We start from the raw sequence: 20,391 nt of genomic DNA, 5'->3' as shown, positions 1-20,391 counted from the left end.
AAATTACATAATATGTATGGCGTTATTAGATAATTATTTTTAATTCGGTAACAACTAAAGCAGTTAAACATTTACGTACAACACTAACTTGTACTTCCATAACAAACAATTGAGCAAACAAATTCAATGGGCGCGATGGCTTTGCAAGGTTTTAGAAAGTTTGGATACATTTGGCTCATAGCTTGTTGTTTTTTAGTTTCAAGCACGACTAAATATTCATTTATAAGTTGGCTTCTTACTTTACTATTAATTACATTTATACAAGAGAACGCTTTCTTGCACGAACATGTCGATCCAAAGATGTTGCAATCTGAAAGACTATTCAACTCATCAACTCGCGGCATTTCTTTGAAAGCTGTTCACTTTTGTTGCGTTACGTACACACATTTCTGGACCTCCAACACTTCCAACTTGCTTTTCAAATCTGTAAATTCTCCACCCCACAAAACCTTACTTTTTAAATCGAGCAATTGCATTTCTAGAGATCCAGTATCAATTTCTAATTGATTATTGTGGATTTCGTTACCATTTGTGTTGAAATGGTGTACCAGGAATGCCAGAATAGTTTTGTTGGTTAGAACTGCTCAAATTTATCAAGAAATTCATCTTAGATTTTTTTTATAACTGTGCTGAAGTAATTCATGTCAAAAGTTTCACTGATTTTATCGCGATACTGTTTTAGAAATTGAAAATGAAGTAACTTACCGCTCTGAATATCTTCTGCAAAATTTTTTTTTACTTCAAAACAAAACAATTCGGCTGGGTTTTACTTTCCTTGCAGCTTTAGATTCAGCTCATTTAATTTCGATGCTATATCCAAATGCTTGCAACCATTGTCGTTCTCTAATTCAGGGTGATTAATGCCTTTATCATTTTTGGAATGTATTTCTTTCATTCAAGCACAAAACAAAACGTTTCAACCTTTGGAAAGCCATCGAACTTTGTTGGGAAGTAGGAGGTCGGGATACTGAGCCTCCATTTGCTTTAAAAAGTCTTTAAACTGACGATGGTAGAATGCTTTTGACAACACGCTGTTAACAATCTTGATGACCAAATTTATGACCTCAACTATTTCGGCCGAAAATTTTTGGGCACAAAGCGCTTCTTGGTGTATTATGCAGTGAAACGTAAGAATTTCGCGGTTTATTTTGCTCCGAAGAATCGTTGTTGCCCCTTTATTTTTTCCTGTTATACTTCTGGCTCCATCAGGTGTTATTGAAACGATTTTATTTAAAGCGATCTTAATGTCTTCAAGGTATTCTTGCACGGCATGCACTCTATCTTCTCTTTGTCACGAGAGCGGTAGCAATCCTAGAATTTCATCTATTGGACCGTTGGGAAGACATATACCTGACAAAATGGACAACTTGTGCCGTGTCTTTACGTCGCAAGACTCATCTACAGCAAGTGATAAGACAGAAGAAAGTTGGATATCTTCCACCTGTAAATATGTTACATTTGAAGACAACTGAGCTATTCTATCTTGTTCTGTTTAAGAGGATAGTGGCAAATCTTTGATTTTTTTTTCTAAATTTCTGGTTTGCTTTTGAAATCATGAATCAGTTCTTCAGATGCATGTATGAAGCTTGTACATTGCTTCTAACTTTGAGAAGATAATCGCTTTTAACTCATTGACTTGAAACAACAAACTATTCGTAACAGCCAAAGCACGTGGGGAAGATGCTAATTGGTCTTGCGTCGAAAGCGAATTAAAACCTACATAGAAACATCCTACGACGGCCGAGAGATTCCGACGGACTGACAGCAGTGACGACGCGTGTAATGGGGGAGGGGTGTGATGTAAAGCGAGTATAAGTGGCTGAGAAACATAATCAGTGCATAATTCTCGCTAAAATATTCAGAACTATTTGAAAAAAATGTTTCGGTAAAATAAATAATATTTGCGTATGGAACTAAAGAGCCGCAGCTTCACACCCAAAGAGCCGCATGTGGCTCGCGAGCCGCAGGTTGCCGATCCCGGATCTAGACTCCTTTCGGGCATGTAGTAGTATCTTATTGCTTACCGGCTGTTTTAAAAATATTATGCATGTTTCGTCTGTTCCTTCTGAGTTGAAGAAAAGTTACTTTTTTTAATCCAAACCTCCCGCAGGAAGACGGATGTAGGCAGCGGGCAGGATATGAGCCCGAGACTATATCAAAAAAGACAGTCCAGAGCGCATACAGCACGACCGGCAGTGGCGTAGCTAGAGTAGGGGAGGCGGGGGGAAGAATTTGAAAATCCCCCCGGGCCCCCACTTGAGTGGGGGCACCAAATGAGTGTTTTTTACATTAAAAATTAAATATTACGCAAAATGCAGGGGCCCCTAAAGAGGTAAAGCCCCGGGGCCCCCAAACGATGGAAAATTCCTAGCTACTACCCCGTCGACCAGGCAGCTATCCACGACTATTATTGGATCCCTAGACTAGATTCAAATCTAGAGTTCTAGATATCTACATTTAGCTCTACGTTACATTTATAGACAAATTAAATTAAACTTTTCTATACAGCAACCAGCAGCAGCCTAATTAACTTTGCCATCTCCTGCTGGTATGGTAATACTTCACTGGTACAAAGACATAGACTAAATTTACTAATTAAAAAAGCATCGTATATCACTCGAACACAGATACCATCTCTTGAAGCGCTTTCAAATCACTCACGTTACTGTAAGACAACCTGCACCCATTAAACCACCGTTACATAAAATCTAAATGAAGTGGTCGTCTCCTTTCCATTAGGACTAACACAAAAAGATTTTAAAACTCCTTCATCCCACTGTCGGTCAGAGTGTCACATCGAGAAGTACATAAAAGTCTAATTCATAAAGCGCTGGTTATGAGTGTGTATGTGTTTCGTGTGTGAATGTTGTTCGTATTTGCATCTATATTGTTATTGTTACAGTAGTTACGCTGTGGTGGTCAATTGTAGTCATATTGAATTTTCATTTGATTAGACCAATAAAAATGATCTCATCGTATCTTATCTTATCTGATCTTAAATAGAATGTATAAGCAAAGCTTAACAATAAACTGAAAGGAACATTGAAAATAGTTATTATTTTCTTTATAATGTAGATTTAAATGAGTTTGTACTTTTAGAGAGAAACAGAACCTTTATATCATCTGCCCTATAGACTATAGACCACAAGGTCTAAAACGGGAATTTTTTTTCGTTTACTGTACTTTTAAAAGTCAAAACTCTGGATGGCGAAAAAGAGGAATTCCTCAATACTCTCATATCGTAAGACATGACTCACTGTCAAAAGTCAAAGTTCATGGTATTGTTACGATCTTCTCAATCAGGCCTTCTGCAAACACTGCCCAACACAACACAGCACATCTAAAACATCAATTTGACAACAAGAGCTTCAATAAACAAAGTGGCGGTTTATTTACAATTACATCAACAACAGCCAATAAACACAATTGGCTACAGTAACTTCCAATGCTTTGCTACACTACAGAACTGCCTAACTAATCACTACAAGTCTCTCTAGCTCGTACAGCTACATTTTCGAGGACTCACTTTGTAGCGCACAGTCCTTACTGCTTGCTGTCCTGGACTCTACTGTCTTTCTAACACGCTCTGTCTCTCGTCTGTAAAGGCTTTTTTGGTCACATAACCATTACATTGGTCATATTGCGTGCATTAGCAGTAATGTCCCTTGTTCACCAGCCCTTGACCTCTGTGATTGGCCTGAGTTATGTGTGTCAGTAGGCCGCACACACATTAACCCTTTCAGTCCGCCACTAGGGTTATAACAGTATGGTGAAGATAGCAGTAGCACGAAGAAAGGGCCGTCCACAGAAAAGCTGGACAATGTGAAAGAATGGAACGACCTCATCTTGATATGCAGCTGACCGGGGGGAGTGGAGGGACCTTGTTACGCGAACTGCCCACAGCACCTCTACGACGAAAGTCAAGGGTCAGATAAATGAGAGGAGAGACCTGGATCTAAAAAGCCTAGTAGCAAAAATATGTAGTTTTAAGTGACCAAAAAAATGTACAATATTAAAAGAACTTGAATTTGGTAGAGAGGTAACGATTGCTCTGGCGGCGCACAATGGCCCGACTTAGAATCCCGACTCGAGCAACGTGATTTTGACTAAACTAATAACAAAGCTTATATTAACTCTCTCCGTATGTCTGTCTGTCTGTCTACACCTTTGCTTTTCCTACTTCCCACTTCATATTGTGCACAATAATTCATAGTCAATGACTACAGGTGAATAAAAAAAAATTACCAATTAGTTTATCAATTAGGGGTAAATAATCAATTTTGTTTAATACAGAAATAGAGGCGCGGTGGCTGAGCGGTAAAGCGCTTGGCTTTCGAACAGGGGGTACCTGGTTCGAATCCTGTTGAAGACTGTGAATTTTAATTTCGGGATCTTTGGGGCGCCTCTGAGTCCACCCAGCTCTAATGTGTACCTGACATTAGTTGGGGAAAAGTAAAGGCGGTTGGTCGTTGTGCCGGCAACATGACACCCTCGCAAACCGTGGGCCACAGAAACAGATGACCTTTACATCATCTGCCCTCTAGACCACAAGGTCTGAAAGGGGAACTTTAATTTACTATACAGAAATAGGGAAAATAAATAATGCAATATTGAGAGATATGACAGCAATTGAACGTGCTTTCCCTTAGCTCAATATAAGATTTGTTTTCTTTATTAAAATATTTTTTTTTGTATACATTTTTTTTTATTGCTTTTGTAAAGGCGGCAGCAACGTCTAGAAAACATCATTAAAAAAGCATCAAAAATTACACTCACAACATTACCACATTTAAAGGAACTTTTTGTTCAAACGTGCCTAAAAAAAATCGAAAAAAATCATGGAAGACAACGGCCACCCGCTCCATCAGAACTACGTCAGGTCGTCGCGAAGCGGGCGACTGCTGTCAATCAAAACAAGAACGGAGCGGTACAAAAAAACTCGTTCGTACCTCACTCGGTCAGGCTCTATCACCGCCACTCATTGATCAGGGAACATGAAATGCACCAAGATACCTGTGTGTAGTCGCGGAATGAACTCTTTATGTTGTGTCTGTTGTATTTATGTGTATTTTTTCTGTTGTGTTGTCATTATATGAGAAACGAGTCCTTGTAATCACAACATATTTCCGTAAGGATCAATAAAGCAATCTTAGTCTTAGTCTTAGATACCCCCCTGCCCCCCCCCCCCCGGCCACTGGTTTACTAAAGAGCTTGGATCATAGCGGTAATAGTGAAAAGACAATACCAAACGATACTTTGAAACCTCTTTGCTTATTAATACTGCATTTAATGTTCTTGCCAAAATGTATTAGAAGTCTTATAATCGATACAATGATTTTTCATTGAAAACCAAATGATTATTGCAAATAAATGCCACACTACTTTCGATAATCAAAACAAGACAATAACTTAAATAATGTTTGTCCTTTGGGCGGATCCGGTAGGGGCCCGCCTCTGAGTTTGTGGGATAGCACAAACTATCTTAGTAATCTTGTTTTATTTAAATTCCTGATGTCAGTTGGATCTCATGGACGTTATAAGCCATCCGAATAAAGAAAAGAGAGATGGATGGAATCTCCTGTTCGAGACAGGCTTCGCTGATTAGAAATGGACGAGAACATATTTCATGGCGTTTCCACACAAAATCCATGGGCGTAGCTAGGATTTGTTTTCAGGAGGGGTGTTGAACCCCGAAACCCGCACCTGCACCCCGGCTACGCCCATGACACAATCTATGTCTTCGTGAATTTCTAGTTAAAAAGTAATTTAAAAAACAAAAGAGATGACCATTCCTCCTTAATATAAAAATAAAAAGTATTGTAAGGAGGGCGTCATGTGGCCAGCACAACGACCAACCGCCTTTACTTTTTCCGCAACTAATGTCAGGTACTAATTAGAGCTGGGTGGACTCAGAGGCGCCCGAAGATGCCGAAATTTAAAATCCATAGTCTTCAACAGGATTCGAACCCCAGACTCCGGTTCGGAACTCCAGCGCTTTACCGCTCAGCCACATTCCTCCTTTATAAAGCTAATGAAATTAATGAAAAAAAAAATGTTTGAAACATGAGTCTTCAGAAACCACAATCTATCTCACGGTCTAATGATATACGTAGCATGCCAATGATAGAATATGGTTTATTAAATGGAATTTTTAATTTCTCTATGTTAATTATAAAATCTAGGCATAGATTACATTGTAGTGGCCCAAAACTGTAAAGGCACCTACCGTTCCTTTGGATACATCAGCTTCATGGAAATGTGTGTGTGGGGGGGGGGGGGGGCTGATGTGTGGGCGACGTTGTTCTGACCACAGGTAATGCCCAGGCATTCATCTCATTTCTATGAGACAATCCATAGTAGCTAATTGACTGAAGGAGGCCATAATAAATGAGGGCATTTGTTATTCATACTTTTAGTCTCATGCCTAGCCACATTGAAATAAAGGACGAAAAAAAATTATATTGACTTCTTAAGACTAGGTTACTTCTAAACAAGAATATATATATATATATATATATATATATATATATATATATATATATATATATATATATATATATATATATATATATATATTTGTGTAAACAGTTTTCATATGCACAAAGATTAACACCTAAATAGCTTTTACAAAAGTGAGCAATAATTACCGAAAGAAATTGACTCTTATTACTCATACCCATATGTATCTTAATCAATTTGTATTCAAACAGTGTACATCTTTCAATATCTACGACTGCACAACAAAGTTAATTGGTAACTTTAACGTATGATCCGAAAGAAATGTAGATTTCAGCTTCCCTTTTATGAACTGGGAAATTAACAATAACGGTAGGCTTTTAAACAAAACGGTACGAGGTTGGAATAACTAAAAAGAGGCAAGAAGCCCCCCTCCCCCCCCCCCCCCCCAAAAAAAAAAAATGTTGTTTATGCATAATACAGTATTCTATTAAAGTTAAATTTTTAAAAGTATTTGAGTCCATTCTAAATGCGTAATGGAATTTCTACACTCATTAGACTTTTATTGAAAAAAACAGAGCAGGAAGGACTCAATCCTCCCGTAGTGCTCTGGCAAGAAACTGGGCCGTTCGGCGCAATGCCTCGTAGCTACCATACAAGTCGAGTGACTGCTCAGACAGGTCCCCCCCTTAGCTCGCGGAGCTGGGGACACTCGTACAAGACGTGCGACACTGTTTCGACGCTCTCTCCACAGTGACGGCATCGTGAGTCAAAGCTCGTGCCCGGGCAAAGTATGCCCCAACAGGACAGTGCTTCGTCCTACACTGTGCAATGATGCCTGGTTCTGACCTAGTTCATCAGACATTTTTACTTTCCGGTCAGCTGGTGTAGCTAGAAAGCCATTCCCATATATATATATATATATATATATATATATATATATATATATATATATATATATATATATATATTACTTCAGTGTTTCTCAAACCTTTGCCAGTGGCGCCTCCCATGCAAACAAAATGCCATTCGCCCTTCCTCCCTTGGTGCTTGCGGAGCAGAAGTGGACTGTAGATTTCCTCAGTGGGGTTCGAGAGAGTGTTAAAAAAATATAATCAAATACAATTTTTTTAAAAGAAGAAAAAACTGAATAAATAATTAGAATACAATGCTACGGCTTTATGTGCGTATATAATAGGAATGCTCATCAAAGTCTTAGTCTTATTTTATAAGATAAGATTTCATTTGGCAAACAAAGAAAGACAACCAGGGCATTCCCAAGTGACGTGGCTAAGAATCAGTTACCTCCCTTTTTTCGATACCTACCCATTGGAGAAGGAACTAGATGTATTGGAGATTCTCACAATAAACTAACGCAATTCCAAGGACGCTAAATTAAGCTTCAGTGTTGTCCCGGGTCTCCACACACTTAGATCCGACCCTGCACATAGCCAAACACAAACACACAAGCAAACACAGACAAAACGCACACAATGGTAAGCTTAACATCAAGTTAAATCAAATCATGCTGATAACAAACCCGTAATCAGCATTAATTACTCATATTATGAAAGAATTTTAATTTATCGTACAGATGTTAAACTTTTTTCCTGTAATTTATTAAAAAAAAAATAAAAAAATTTCCAGTGCGGAATGTGAATATGGATGTAGTGGTTAATCGTTTGGCCTAATTAGATCAAGATTGATGCAGATCGAAAACAAAGCAAACAACAGAAAAACAAAAAGAATCGATCTATAATTTTAACAATATCCCAATGCATGAGCATTGATACTGACCATTGGGAAGACATAGTCCTAGATCGCACAAATTGAAGAGAGATGGTGACCAACAAAGCTCTAGACATGGGCCTCGACCCTTGAAGAAAAGCGTGCCATACGAAAAATGGCCGGCTCCTCTACTTTCAAAGCGATAGCCTCCTTAACCTGCGATATATATGGACAGGAGTGTCTCTCAAAAAAATATGACTCCACAACCACATGAAAAAAGTGTTCGAGATGAACCTTAGCCGTTCTTCGACAGAATGCGTGACAGTTGATATTAGGATTTTGTGATTTTAACCATCACAAAAGAGATACAAGACATCAATAACAAAGACAAACAGACACAAACACTCTTTTGTTCCCCTGGCAATCAAATCATTAACTAGAAACAATCTGATATAAACTTTTCACATGTGAATTATGAGTGAGTCAGGTATGAATGTACATTTTTTTATAGTTACAATGGTTTTTTTTGGTATAATGCACAAATTGTAAGACAAATTTCCTCAAGTTCAATAAAGATTATTATTATTAGTAGTAGTAGTAGAAAAAAGTATAGTAGTAGTAGTAGTAATAGTACATTTTCTCAATTACCGCTAGATTGTTATTCACTTGTTTGTAAAGAAGTTGAAGTCATAGAGTCAAAGCCTACAGATTTCTGAAGTCATAGAGTCGAAGTCTACTGCTTTCTGAAGTCATAGAGTCAAAGTCTACTGCTTTCTGAAGTCATAGAGTCAAAGTCTACTGCTTTCTGAAGTCATAGAGTCAAAGTCTACTGCTTTCTGAAGTCAAAGAGTCAAAGCTTACTGCTTTCTGAAGTCATAGAGTCAAAGTCTACTGCTTTCTGAAGTCATAGAGTCAAAGTCTACTGCTTTCTGAAGTCATAGAGTCAAAGTCTACTGATTTCTGAAGTCATAGAGTCAAAGTCTACTACTTTCTGAAGTCATAGAGTCAAAGTCTACTGCTTTCTGAAGTCATAGAGTCAAAGTCTACTGCTTTTTCCATATTTAAATTATTTGTGTTACAAACGGTAGAGCTTATACATTTGATTCTCATTCTGGCCACATCACAAGGTCCTCAGGGCTCACAAATACCTTCCTTCAGGGGACAGTACCAGGAAGAAGAGGAAGACAGAGAAAGCGATGGGAAGACAACATCAAAGAATGGACAAGCCTGTCAGTGAATGAAATTCTATCCAAGACAAAGGACAGAGACGAATGGAGAAAGACGGTTGACCGATCTTGTGTGGTGCCCCAAACCGTCCAACGGAATAAAGGGATAGATGACAATGAAGGCGAGAAATGCACATACCTTTAAAAAAATATTTCGAAATTTTATTAATTTTGTCCACCGGAGACACCACAAGGCTAGCTATTTATAGTTTGTTTTTTTCCCGCCATTTAAGAAAAGCTCCAATATGTTTATTACTTAATGCCCGTTCTTGAAAAAACTTTCACTTGTAAAAAACAAAAAAAATAATTAAATCAGACTAGTCTCATACATTCTCCTCCCCACCCCCACCAGTCGTCCCACAGATGGCTACCTATACATATAGTAGGCTCTCTGGACTGTCGTCCAGTGGCGTAGCTAGGGTGGGGGAGGAGGGGGGGAGTTTGAAAATCATCCCGGGCTCCCACTTGAGGGGGGGGGGGCCCAAATGAGTGATGTTTACATTAAATATTAAATATTACGCAAAATGCAGGGGCCCCCAAAGAGGTCCAGCCCCCTTTGGCCCATCCCCCCCCCCAAATGATGGAAGATTCCTAGTTAAGCCCCCTGTTGTCGTCACGGTGGTTTGAACGCTCCTCGTTGACATACTGTTATGAAGTGTGTGTGTTTCCTAGGTGACGATGATGTAAGGTTAGGCAACTGGTTGGTGGCCTTGCGGTTCCGAATGACGAAATTGGAGTTGGTTGCTCGTACAGTAGATATTAAGCATGGGAGACAATCGAGAGATTTGAAACAGTTAGGACGTGTGTTAGTGGTGAGCTAGATTTTGTTTAAATATCAGCGTCTTTCATTACTATAACACCTACATCTCATCCCTAGTGGAATTTGTCTAATGTTGTTATATTTAGTTTTTTTTTTTTTTTTTTTTAATTTTGTTCACGTTATTTAAAGTCTTATAAGCTAAAATATAATACGCTTACAGCGGTTAAGTTGTCTATCAGCAGATTAGTAATAGGTGCGCAAATATTCACCATCGGATCAAGAATTTAATTAGAACTAACTTTATAACAACTAATAGTCTCAGTACTTGTATCACGCTGTCCCAGCTGAAGCGCCCAAGACATACAATTAATGAACTAAAATAAAGGTCATCTTAGGTAGAATGGAGTGTGTGTGTGTGTGTGGTAGGTTATAACCTTTGACCCCAGTTTTGACCCCCTTGGAACACATTCAATAACGAAGAGATATTTCCGGTTTCTTTATCTCCCCTTTGATTGTGAGCTTTGCGGTCCCAAGGGAAGTTAGCTCTGTATATATAAAAAAAAAACAAAAAACCACTAAGACTGTTTACCACATGAGTTATTTCTTATTAGCCTGATTGGAGCACCAAGACAAGGGGAGAGAACTACCATATGGCAGTAACAAGTAACAATTATCCATTATTGATAAAAAAAAAAAAGTATGCTTGCAAATTTAAAGGTCTATAAAATCGGACGAAAAACTGAAAATAAGGAAGCCTCGTTATCTTCCTTCACTATTTGTGTTTTGTTTATTAAATTATGCTAATATGTAGGTCAAAGTGTAGATAGAGGCTATTCCAAATGTGAAATAACTGAAAAACGGAATTACCAAGCTATTTTATAACATAAAATAAATAATATATAAAGTATGGAATTTTGACATCTTATGGTTCTACAGTAACAAAATTAAATCCTACGCGTGTTTCAAGGGCAATCTGCTCATGCATGTCAACCAATGACTTTTAGAGTCTGGTTTTAGTACATCTAGGTAACAAAGAGTAAAAGCTCTATATAGGCTACCTAGTTGTTGCAATAAATGAAAAATTATCGTGGAATCGCCATATTGATGAATCTACTTTTTAAAAATCTAAGGAAAGCATTCGGGTTTATTAAAAGAATAAGATCATAAAACTAAAATGTTTTTTAACCTTGGTTAGACCAATAATAGACCATGCATCATCTGTTCACATTTGATTTAGTACAATCTTTAAGTTTAGAGACCCTTCAGGATAGAAGACTTAAAAGTAAAGTAGCAACTATACATAAAACAATTAGCCATAAACGTCAAATACTAAAACAAAACCTAATGAAATACTCAGAAAGACACAAAGATAAAGGCACATTCCCTGTTCCATATGCTGGGACAAATTTGTACAAATGCTCCTTCTTCCCTAGTGCTATTAGAGCATGGAATGGGTTGCCTGAGTCAGCCAGGAATCACTAATTCACAAAGGGACACGCAAAAGACGTAATTATCTTCTCTTTTGAAGTAACGTCTGTACGATAAGATAAGATAAGATAACTCTACTAATCCGTCTATGTCTCGTCCTGGAATCGAACTGCTTCCCTTATGCTAGGACAAATTTGTACAAATGCTCCTTCTTCCCTAGTGCTATTAGAGCATGGAATGGGTTGCCTGAGTCAGCCAGGAATCACTAATTCACAAAGGGACACGCAAAAGACGTAATTATCTTCTCTTTTGAAGTAACGTCTGTACGATAAGATAAGATAAGATAACTCTACTAATCCGTCTATGTCTCGTCCTGGAATCGAACTGCTTCCCTCTGATCTCACAGTTCCGGCCTATCTTTTTGTGCTGATATATCCCGAAGCGAAGCGCACTGACTCTGACACTCTTTTTTTTTTTGTCGGGTCCCCGAGGAACCTCTCAAAAGCGACAGAAACGCCCATATGGCCATATCCCAGTTAATATTCACGTTTTGCGTTCATAGCAGCACTTTCCAGAAGGGTTGTTTCTCGTCCCTTGACACAGTTGACCGCTAGCAGCACGCTGGCCTGTGTCACATGTGTCCGCTGATGGCACACGGGGTTTGCTTTGCCTCAACAGTTTGGTAAAGGCACAAAATGAAAAACACATTTCCTTCGATCCAAATAAAGCGTAGCCTGATGATTATGTGGCGAGTCATTCTATAGCACTGTTTCATAAAAGGAAAAATTATCCATTGTAGTCTCCATTCTACAATATGTTCTAATTCGTAAGAAGCTTTACCTTATGAGAAACATTAATTTTTTCATAGGGATGATCATTATCACTTCTCCTTATGTAAAACGGCTATATTCGTTTAGCTTGTAATACTCATTGTCTAGTATAACTTACACATAAAAACATATTTAAAAAAAAGCCCACAAAAGAGGCAAGATGGCCCATAAAAGAGGCACATAAAGCCCAAAAAAGAGGCAAAGAAAAAAAGGCCCAAGGATTCCTATGATGATAAAGCTAAAACTGAATAGCGCTAATTCTGAGGTTAAAAAAAAAATAAAAAAAATAAAAATTAGTATAACAATGTTAACGTATCCGATGTTATGGTTGAAAAATGGCAGACGCACTTCACCCTATCCATTCTTCAATATAGATCTAAGTATCAAAACTTTTAGGCTCCGGTGAATCACAGATGGTGGAACATTTTATTATGTCTCCGGTGACGTGGGAGATTATAGACATTCAAGTTAGTTGCTAAATGTGTGAGATTTAGTTTTAATAGAAAAGAAAGTTTTATTTAATTTTGAAATTTTAGAAAGATCTAGTCTGGAGAACTCTTGAAGATATAACCCTTGAAGACAAAGGGAAAGAACCTACAATGTTTCTTCAGTAAAAGCAGTTTCTCCCTCCACCAGAGTCAGTGGTGAGGACGTAGGCGAGCCGCTGGTCACTTATTCTTTAATCCCCCCTCCTTTCTTCCCACAAACCGTTGAATTTACGAATGTCTCCCTCTTTAACTTTTACCTTCACCTATCCCTTAGTCTGTTGGACCGTTGGGGCACCACGCAAGATTTGTCGACCGTCTTTCTCCATTCCTCCCTGTCTTTTGCCTTGTTTAAAACCTCGCTCAATGGCAGGCCTGTCCATTCTTTTATGTTGTCCTCCCATCGCTTTCTCTGTCTGACTCTTCTTCTTTTTGCCTGGTACTGTTCCCTGAAGGAAGGTCTTTGCGAGCCCCGTTGATCTTGTAATATGGCCATATATTTTAAGCATGCGTTTCTTTGCAATAGTTAGCAGGTCATCATGGGGACCGATCGCTGCAGTAACCCTGTCCCTAATCTCTTGGTTTGTGATGCGGTCTTTGAATGTGATGCCTAGGATCCTTCGGTAGCATCTCAATTCCATGGCTAAGATCCTCCTCTCTAGCTCTGCAGTCAGCGTCCAAGACTCGCACGCATATAAAAATCCTATTTTCAAAGCAGATGAATTTACCGTTCTTCGTATAATTAACTACTGCACTCCTAATTAACTATACTATCGTTGATTCGACCACATTAAATTAAATTCATTTTTGGTTTTATAAATTCATATTTGTGTTATATAAAAGAGCACGCATCCTCCTATAATTCTATAACAAAAGTAGTGTCGCCTGATAACAAAGAAAAATGTTATTGATGTTTAAACGTTGGGCGCTACATTAGATGAATTATACGCTTGTATATGGAATGCCGTTGGCTGTAGTCAAAGCTATTTCTTTTAACAGATATTTTTAAAATGGGAATTGAAATCGGTGTTGGTATAAGCGAATATTTCTTAGTGGGGCAAAGCTTGAACGAAGTTGATCAAAATCTCATCACGTGATAGCCAGATTACAAACATAAACAAACGTGGCATTCACATGAATTGAAAGCTTTCACACGGACGTATATAGAAACGAAGCGACTACAAACACAGAATTCACAAACACTCATACGCACGATATATCTGAGTAAGAGAACAGTGAATGTGTAAGTGAGAAAGAGAGAATTAAACTTGTGAGTGAGAAAGAGAGAAGGGAAAAAAAAAGGAAAGAAAAAAATATTGGTTTTGTTTGTGTGTAAGAGAGACAAAAAAAAACTGAGTTTGGGAGAAAAGTGTACAAAGAAACGATAAGAGAGAAGCTTAAAGAGAAAGGAAGAAAAGAGAAAGGAAGAAAAGTGAGAGGAAGAAAAGAGAGAGGAAGAAAAGAGAGAGGAAGAAAAGAGAGAGGAAGAAAAGAGAGAGGAAGAAAAGAGAAAGGTAGAAAAGAGAGAGGAAGAAAAGAGAGAGGAAGAAAAGAGAAGGAAGAAAAGAGAGAGGAAGAAAAGAGAAAGGAAGAAAAGAGAGAGGAAGAAAAGAGAAAGGAAGAAAAGAGAAAGGAAGAAAAGAGAGAAGAAAAGAGATAAAGAGAAATAAAGGAAAAAAAAGGTTGATAAGATAATGGAAGTGAGAAAGAAAAACAAAGAAAAGAGAAGAGATGGAGGAAGTAATGGCTGAATGGCAGTAGGAGAAGAAAGATTTATACAGAGGAAGAGAAAAATAAACGCAAACAACACAATCTTCCTACACACGTAACGCGTACTGTTCCCTACACATTCGCTCATTCTCAATGGTACACACTACACACTCGCTCATTCTCAACGTTACACACTACACACCTGGAGCTTCATATCTATACACAATATGTTTACTCCATGCCAGATTTTACACTATTGCATAACAACACACACATCACAGCACACGCCAACCCACTCATTGGAAGACACATCTACACCCAAACAAGACATTTACCTGCACACTCACCTTCAAACACATTTGAGCTAGCACGCTACTCACTGGCAAACACATACACACTAGCTCCCCCCAAGATGAGATGATCTAACTCTGAAACCAGCGCTTGAAAACACCCGCCTGTTCATCACCTGGGATGCATGTTTTATTCTTCAGACCAAGATGTAGTCTGAGAATCAGTTTTTTTAAACAGGTTTAATCGAGCTGGCAACGAGCCAACGGTCTAAACTGCCCACAGGTTTCGACGTAGCAGGTCAGTGTTGAGGCCTTCTATCACAAAGTGGCCTGCGACTGATCTTTGTGGATACAACTTGCCGCACTGCGGGGGATTGGAGAGGGACATCTAACTCTTAGTAAGTGCTGATTGTAAGAACTGATAGTAATTACTGATAGTAAGTGCTGATAGTAAGTGCTGATAGTAAGTGCTGATTGTAGGAATTGATAGTAAGTACTGATAGTAAGTGCTGATAGTAAGGGCTGATAGTAAGTGCTGATTGTAGGAACTGATAGTAAGTACTGATAGTAAGTGCTGATAGTAAGTGCTGATAGCAAGTACTGATTGTAGGAACTGATAGTAAGTACTGATAGTAAGTGCTGATAGTAAGTGCTGATAGCAAGTACTGATTGTAAGAACTGATTGTAAGTACTGATAGTAATTACTGATAGTAAGTGCTGATAGTAAGTGCTGATAGTAAGTGCTGATTGTAAGTGCTGATAGTAAGTGCTGATAGTAAGTGCTGGTAGTAATTGCTGATTGTAGGAACTGATAGTAAGTACTGATAGTAAGTACTGATTGTAAGTACTGATAGCAAGTACTGATTGTAAGAACTGATTGTAAGTACTGATAGTAAGTACTGATAGTAAGTGCTGATAGTAAGTGCTGATAGTAAGTGCTGATTGTAGGAACTGATAGTAAGTACTGATAGTAAATACTAATAGTACGAACTGATAGTAAGTACAAATAGTAAGTACCGATAGTATGTATTGATAGTAGGTACAGATAGTAAGTACTATTGTCTTGCCATATTTTTTTATGTTTTTATCAGGAAGGAAAGAACTGTGGGACATTATGTTTAAAATGTCCACTAACAACAACTGCTGTTAATTTGATCACCTTGGTCAAGGCTTGAGGGTTACTTCCTAGAACTTCAGAAAACAGAAGTCATTCATAGTGTCCGACCAATAAGTTTCATTATTATCAGCGAGACCTAGAAATAAGAAACAGCACGTAACAGCGACATCAACACTTTAGGAAAATCTTCCAGAGGCGTCATTTTGGGGGTTGTCGAGTGGGGCAACATCCCCCAGGCTCAACGTTAACAGAAATAATTATTATCTTATTTGTAGAATTATTATTTTTTTTTTTTTGCGAAATGTTTCTGAATCATTCTTTACGTTTATTAAAGACCACTAAATCAATATTAGAGGACTGGATTCGAAATATTAATTACAGAATAGATACAATACAGAACGTAATGTAGTCCATTTCTAAATTTAGAAAGCCTTCAGGATAGAAGACCCAAAAATAAAGTAGCAATTATACATAAAACACTGAATCTTCAAATACGAAAACAAAATTTAATAAAATACTCTGAAAGACACAAAGATAAAGGCACATTCCTCGTCCCATATGCTAGGACAAATTTGTACAAATACTCCTTCTTCCCTAGTGCTATTAGAGCATGGAATGGGTTGCCTGAGCTAGCCAGGAAAACATGTGACTTGGCAGAATTTAAGTCATCGGTTAACATGCATGACTAAATGCATGACGCGTAGGACGTAGTTATCTTCTTTTTTGAAGAAACGTCTGTATTATATAAGATAAGATAAGATAAGGCGTACGGCATTTAAAAGCGAGCAAGCCCGTTAGCGTAATGTTGTACGGGATATACAGTCTACGCTTATTGCTGACAGGCCCGAGTAAGAAACTCGCTCAGGGCCCCGGGTATGACACTTGCCCCGGGCCCCGCATACTGCTAATGCAGCCTCTGGATAAGCATTTCGAAAATGTCTTACCATTTGGTCGAATGAGAATAGTCGAATGAGAATAGTCGAATGAGAATAATCGTAATTCTATAACAGAAACACGCACACAGCTCTTCAGGCTCAAGTGTCACTCATGTTTATATTACAAGTCCAGTCGTGTCGCCGTCGTGATCAGCGGCTAATCTCTTTAATGGCTGACACGGACAACAACATCCGGTTTTTCTTGACTCTTATTCGATCACCAGTGGTCAACAAAACAGAAAGAAAATAGGTATAGAAAATTAGCTCGGGGAAATACACCACAAGTAGACCATATAGTCACACTCCCTAAGTATACCTCAGCTCAAAAAAAAGCAGAAAGAAACTAGAACAAATACAAAATAGAGCAGTGAGATTTATAACAAACGAATATTCCAATTTGATTAGAGTAACGCCTTTAGTAAAATCACTAAACTTACAGACACTTCATGACAGAAAAATAAAAAGTAAAGTAGCTATAATACATAAAACACTAAACCATAATTTACAAATAGAAAAACAAAACCTAATGAAATACTCAGAAAGACACAAAGGTAGAGGCACATTTCTTATTCCATACGCTAGAACAAATTCGTACAAGTTCTCCTTCTTCCCTAGTACCATTAGAAAATGGAATGGGTTGCCTGAATCAGACAGGAAAAACAACGACTTAGCAGAGTTAAATTCATTGATTAACATCATGACAAAATTGACACATGAAATGCGTTGGACGTAATTATTTTCTTTTTTTTTTTGAAATAACGTCTGTAATATATAAGATAAGATTCGATAAGTATAACATAGCCGAAGGGAAAAAAAATCTTAAAAAAGAACCATAAGAAGACCTTGAAATACAAATGTCTATTACTATTACCAATTTCATTTTTTTATGTTAAGGAGAACTTGGGTATGAATGTATATTTTGTGTGCTATCGAATAAACTGTTTGTTCTAATAATGTACTGCTATTTGTAATGCTCAATTGTAAAACCATTTTCTGAAGGATAATAAAGATTAATAATGATAAAATAGACGTCTCAAAGTACGCTAGACATTGTGTTAGCGTGCACATTATTTTTCTATTTCAAACAGATTAAGTAATGGTTTATATCAGGTTTTATATTAGTATTTTATTTGCTAAATTTGAGTCTGTTTAAGTCAACACTCCTGGCTGGCGAAAAAAAAAAAAAAAGAAGGAACATTTCGATACTATGACGGTAGAAAATCAGCTGGCTCGGTGGACCGTGAAGTATGTAGGAAGGTAAAAGTAGATTAGCCCCCTTTCAGACGTCTGCGATCTATGGGGTAGACCATGCAAAGGTCATCTGTTTCTTTGGCCAACGGTTAACGAGCAGGGTGTCAAGTGACCAGTACAACGACCAACCGCATTTACTTTCCCCAACTAATGACAGGTACCCATTAGAGTTGGGTGGACTCATGGGCATCCTCGAAATGCCGAAATTTAACATTTCCAGTCTTCACCGAGATTCGTAATCAAAGCGGTTTACCCCTCAGACCAGTGGCATAGCTAGTGTGGGGGGAGGAGGGGGGAGAATTTGAAAATCCCCCAGGGCCCCCATTTTAGGGAGGCCCCAAATGAGTGTTTTTTACATAAAAAATTAAATATTACGCAAAATGCAGGGGCCCCAAAAGAGGTCAAGCCCCCCCCCGGGGCCCCCAAACGATGGGAAAATCCCAGCTACGCCCCTGTCTCAGACCCTCCCTCCCCCTAAAGTATAGAAGCTTCCGCTGGGTAACCTACTTTCAAAAGTCAGCCTTCAATGTTTTGGTAGATGGAGCACGAAGCGATAGGTCATCCATAGAAAAGCAGGACAACGGGAACGAAGAGATCGGCCTCTCTCGATTTTTGGCTTACCGGGAAGAGTGAATGGATTTGCTTACTCGAACCCCTATGAAACACTTCAAGGGACTCATGAGGACACTTGATGATATGGTGCTAACTACTGCAGTTTAGGCGCATATAAGGTAACATAATTTAATGCACTATTTAAATCTATATATTAAATTCATTGCGTCACTCGCTATAATACATTATTTAGTAAACCCCGGTTTTAACTCCGTAAAGTTGTTATCAAGTTATGTTAAATCTTTCTTGTTATAAAGCCAACAAGCAAAATATTTGTTTTTAAATACGTTAAAAAATAAATAGAAAGTTTAAATAAGGAAAGAACTGCACATTTACATGCATATATCTCAATATTGCAAGATGTAATTCCTTTTTCTATATCAAACAAAATTAATTAACACTAATTAATTAACTATAACATTATTTTTTTTATTGGATCCGATCGTGTTTTGGTTAGAAATATGAAGTAATAGTACAAAGTTTTAAATCGATTCAATGAAGGGAGCGAGAGAAATAGCAATGTGCTCAATTTTATCAGGGAGACAGGCAAATAGACGGAGCGGGCTGATTCAAGTTTGGCATGAAGTAGCTAGACCACGAATCGCTGCCACCCTGTGTGTTTTATCCATCTCCTTATTTTCAAACGTAAAACTAAAAAGCAAAGTGACTTCCCATTGATCTTGTTGATCGCTCCAGTAACACTGATTCTAAACTAGAGCGACCCCCCCCCCCACGATGACCTGCTGACTATTTTAAAAAAGAAACGCAAGCAAAAGCTCTATGGCCATATTACAAGGTCTTCGGGGCTTGGAAAGACCGTCCTTCAGGGAACAGTACCAGGAAAAAAAGAAGAAGAGGCAGACAGAGAAAGCGATGGGAAGACAACATAAAAGAATGGACGGGCCTGCCATTCTAAGGGGGTGCTATCCAAGATAATATACAGAGAGGAATGGAGAAAGACGGTTGACAAATCTTGTGTGGTGTCCCAACGGTCCAACAGGCTAAGGGATAGGTGAAGGTAAATTGATCTTGCATGCACACACTCTGTTAACATTGTACTGCAATGTACAGATCATCCTTAATGAGGTCTCACCCCCCGCGCTAGATACGAGACTCAGCATGCTGACACTCTATCATTTTAATTCTATTCCCCCCCTCCCCCTTCTTTAACAGCGTCCTTGACCTCACCCCATAATGTCCACCCTAACTTAGCCCTATCGTTATGGAAGGCTATTCTTAGACGTGGCAACGACAGTTTGAAACCTCGCAGGTCAGTGTTCGGTCAGTGTTCGGTCAGTGTTCGGTCAGTGTTCATGTGTTTTATAATGATTGGTCTCGGCTTGAGCACTCAGTAAGACGAAGTCTACACTTTATTTGTATATATCTTCCACGTTAACAAAGAGGCTTTATACAAAAAAATAAGGCTTCTGCAATATAATTAACTTCACAAATTACTTGAGGCATCGAAGATAAGGCTTCCGCTATATTATTAACTTCACAAATTCATTGAGGCATCGAAAATAAGGATTCTGCAATATAATTAACTTCACAAATTAATTGAGG

General features: G+C 38.3%; 1 protein-coding gene across 4 annotated transcripts in view; it reads right to left on the bottom strand.

Moving 5' to 3' along the window:
• The window catches only part of LOC106061030 (trichohyalin-like), a 46,490-nt gene that overhangs the window by 24,358 nt on the left and 1,741 nt on the right, over window positions 1–20,391 (bottom strand). The gene's annotated exons all lie outside the window — the stretch shown is intronic.

The sequence above is a fragment of the Biomphalaria glabrata genome, chromosome 17 (assembly GCF_947242115.1).
Source record: "Biomphalaria glabrata chromosome 17, xgBioGlab47.1, whole genome shotgun sequence".
Taxonomy (NCBI): Eukaryota; Metazoa; Mollusca; class Gastropoda; family Planorbidae; genus Biomphalaria; species Biomphalaria glabrata.
The sequence above is the reverse complement of the archived record's forward strand: the minus strand, read 5'-3'. Positions and strand labels throughout refer to the sequence as shown.